This window comes from Chiloscyllium plagiosum, chromosome 5, assembly GCF_004010195.1.
Source record: "Chiloscyllium plagiosum isolate BGI_BamShark_2017 chromosome 5, ASM401019v2, whole genome shotgun sequence".
NCBI classification, from domain to species: Eukaryota; Metazoa; Chordata; class Chondrichthyes; order Orectolobiformes; family Hemiscylliidae; genus Chiloscyllium; species Chiloscyllium plagiosum.
Genome location: NC_057714.1, coordinates 86,898,972 through 86,903,155, shown reverse-complemented (window position 1 = coordinate 86,903,155; position 4,184 = coordinate 86,898,972). Strand labels below are relative to the sequence as shown.

Sequence of the window (4,184 nt, the reverse complement as noted above, 5' to 3'; positions counted from 1 at the left end):
CTGTGTCTCACACGTGCACACACACACCATGGGTGCTGGGGATAAAATAAGCACTACCGCACTTAGGTGGTAGTGTGGGGGTTAAATTATTAAAAAAAAAGTAAACATATTAGAGGCACTTGAAAAAAAAAAGAACGGTAATTTCCCTTCTTAAAGGACATGGATGCAATCAACAGACTACAGGTCAACATTAAACCAGCTTAAACACAGATTCGTTTAGTGAATTCATCTGCCACGGTGGGATTTAAATTCATTCTCAGAATATTAGCTTCAGTTCCTGGATTACTAGACGAGTGACATTACCACTGCATCATCACCTCTCACTATGTTACTAATTAAAGAAGGGCTAGTTGACTGAAATTTCTGTTTGAATGAGCTGGGGAAAATATGCACATGATTGAGTCGTCAATGTTGATTGGTTGGCAATGAGAAAGTTAGTTCAGCCAATAGCACTTAAAGATCCTCTACATGGCCTTGGTGTGGAATACACAAAAACTCACTTTTTGCTGGTTTCAGAGCAACTGGTGAATGGTTTTGAATTTATACCAAGACAGCTATTTGGAAGTGATCAATTCTGGATGTCCTGGTGATGGGTATGTGTGAAAGGAGAATATCCTCCTTTGCAGTACTCACGAAGTGCTTCATGACAAATAAATACTGTTGAACTATGAACAACTGAACTAAGTCATTTGCAATTGGGAACATACCAAGGTAAGGATAGCTATTAGCATATATGCAGATGGTTTCTACATTGTGACCTGTATTTACCAAGAGTTGTACTCTCAAAGTATATTGGCCTCTTGTTGCTATGTATTTTCTTCCACTTAAGTTGCATAGCAAATGGGTAATAGGATTTTCAATCATAAAACTCTTCACTGATAATTCACAAAGAACCTAAATGCAACCTATAAAATTTGAATGAATGTGTGTTTTTTTTTTAAAGCTACAATGCAGCTTTGAGTGAATTTTAAAAGCAAGCCAGGTTCCTTGCATAAAATGTTCACATGGGGAGGTGGAGTTTCACTTGAAGGCAGGACAATCTAATGGATATCCTTATGTGAGATGAGCTGACAACAATGGCCTACTTTTTGATGGAAGAAAAGTGACACAGACTAAGAGCAGCCCCAGGCCAGGGCTTTGAGTATCTACTCTGTGCACATTGCTAGAGGGTCTGCCAGCTATATTTTTACTTCAGTGTGGAAAGCAGAAGTCAGGATCCTCGGATGAAACAGTCACCGACTTGGAATTTTAAGCACTCCGTTAACTGGTGAGACAGGTTCACTGTCAAATTGACTGTTTGGACAGGCTCTCGAAGCTGGACACACAAGGCAGAAATCTCAAGCTTCAGCAGCACAGTGGGTTGCACTAAAAAGTAAGTAATTGGGATATGGTTCCAACAAGAAGGTGACCGTAGGCAGCGATCTTTGGCTGCATCCCCACTCTGCCTGTTCCCTTAATCCTTGATTAAGCCGAATTACTTCCTGACTGCCTGTTTTCCTGGCCATTGCTGGGAATGGGTGTGGAAAACTGGCTGAGCAGCTGCTTAGTTTTTCAGTCGCACCGCTCTGTATTAGTGGGAACGAAGAACACTTGTAATCTTCTTTTATATTATTCGATAGCTTATGTCATTTTGGCAAATGTCATTTTCTTCCCCCCTTTTTTGCTATTAAGTTTTCCTCTGCTGATTTTCAAAGTCTTCCCAATGTTCTGGTTTCCCACTGATCTTCACCATGTTATCTGCTTTCTCTTTTGCTTCTATGCTGTTCCTGACTTCCCTTTTTTAACCAAAATTGTTTTCTCCTCTTAGCTCGGTAAAAACAATGACTGCGGATGCTGGAAACCATATTTTGGAGTAGAGTGGTGCTGGAAAAGCACAGCAGTTCAGGCAGCATCCTAGGAGCAAGAAAATCTGACGTTTTGGGCAAAAGCCCTTCATCAGGAATACTCTACTCCCCTCCCCTTAGCATGTTTCTTTTCCCTTGGGATGAATTTCTGCTGTGCCTTCCAAATTACCCTCAGAAACCCCTGCCATTGCCGTTCCACTGTCTTCCTTGCTGGGTTCCCATTCTAATCAACTCTGGCCAGCTCCTCCCTCGAGTAGTTACCTGTACTCAATTGTAATCATTTACATCTGATTCTAGCTTCTCCCCCTCAAACTGCACGTGAACGCTATACTATGGTCACTGCCCCCTAAGGGCTTCACATTAAACTCCCTAATCAAATCTGCCTCACTATACATCACCAAATCCAGAACTTGGGCTCTATCGCAAGCTGTTCCAAAAAAAAACTCTTAGATATTCCACAGATTCCTTTTTCTTGGGATCTACTACCAAAATGATTTTCTCAGTCCCCTATGATTATTGTAATAGTACCTTTCTTACATGCATTTTCTATTTCCTAATTTATTTTCTGCCTCCCATCCTGACTGCTGTTTGGAGGCGTGTACACAACTCCCATTAGTGTCTTTTTTACCTTTGCAAATCCTCAACTCTACTCATACAGATTCTACACCTTCCCACTCTATGACTTCTTGCTATCAATTTATTTCCATTTCTTACAAACAAGACAATCCTGTCCCTCTGCCCATCCGCCTGTCCTTTCTGTAAGACACTTACCATTGGATACTTAGTTCCCAGCCCTGACCCCCTTACAGTCACGTCTCCGTGATGCCCACAGCATTGTACCCAATTTCAATCTGCATTCCCAGCCCAGTTACTATATTCTGTAAATTGCATGTGCTTGATTACAACGTCCTGAGTCCTGTATGAATCACACTATTTCTCATACTTGTCCCCGCATCTGCTGTTCCTGAAGTTAGATTCCTGACCCTTTCCATACTCTCTGTCGTATTACTTTCTCTGGAAACATTAACAACTTCTCGAGCCATCCCTTTTTTAACCTTGTCCATAATTTCCCATGCAACTGAATATACCCTCCCATTATTTAGTTTAAAGCCCTATCCACAACCCTAGTTGTGTGATTCACCAGGACTCTGATTCCAGCATGATTCAGGAGAGGCCCATCCCATTGGAATAGCTCCCTCCTTTCCCAATACTGGTACCAAAGTCTCATGAATTTGAACCCATTTCTGTCACACCAATATTGGAACCAAATGTTTACCTCTTTAATCTTATTGACCCTGTGCCAATTTGTTCATGGCTCAGGTAGTAATCCTAACTGCTCATATTCCTACAGAAGGACCTCTTTCCTTTTTCTACCTATGTCATTGGTACTTTTATGAACAACGACAGCAGAATCTTTCCTCTCTGACTCCAAGTTCCTCTGCAGCCCAGGTGAGAGATCCTGAACCCAGCATCAGGTAGCAACACAGCTTTCTGGACTCTCGAACCTGGCCACAGAGAACAGTACCTATTCCCCTGACTATACTACTCTGAATTACAATTGCATTTCTCTTTTCTCCCTGTACCATGATGATGTCAGTTTGCTCATCCTCTCTCAAGCCCCTACTTTTGTCCACACAGTGAACAAGAATCTCAAACCTTTCCAACAAGCTCAAGAGCTGAAGTTCCTTTCGCACTACCTCCTGGATCTCTCACCTCCTTCGCTCATAGTCACATTCTCCTGTCCCTAACCACTGGACTGAATTTGCAATAGTTAATCTAAGAGGTGTGACTGCCTCCTGAAAGAACAAATTGCAGGTATTGAATGAAGTGCCGCAGTCAAGCCCTGATATTGAGCTGACTCAGAACTGAAATAAATAAAACACAGAACCTTTCTTTTGAACTCTCTTAAACAAACCACTCAGACTGTGTTCTCTTCATCTAACCCCCCACACAACAGTGAAGGAACAATCATCAATAGTAAAGAGTAACTGCTCAAAGCAACACTCCGTGCCAACATCCTGCTCAGGAGAGAACACTATACATCCTCGAGATGGTTGGTGAGACCACACACTCTAGAACTCATTTCTCTAGGAAAACACTCTACAAACCAGATAACTCTTGCCCTCCCCAATGTGTAGCTCAGTCTCCAGCTAATCAACTCTGAGCTGGAGTTCTGCAAGCAAATCAACACTTGTTACAGATGTGGTTACTATGACCCAGGTTGGGGTCCACCAATTCTCACATCATGCAGATACAACTCATCGCCTGGCCCAACACTTAAATTGTTTTGTTCTTAATTCATTTCTTTTTACAATTTCTAATGGGTTTTAGTTTGTAATC

General features: G+C 41.9%; 1 non-coding gene across 1 annotated transcript; it reads right to left on the bottom strand.

The window, feature by feature from the left end:
* Positions 1–3,757: 3,757 nt before the first annotated feature.
* Positions 3,758–3,969, bottom strand: LOC122550389. The gene has a single exon (XR_006311837.1). It is a non-coding gene; the product is annotated as a small nucleolar RNA U3 (small nucleolar RNA).
* Positions 3,970–4,184: the final 215 nt, after the last annotated feature.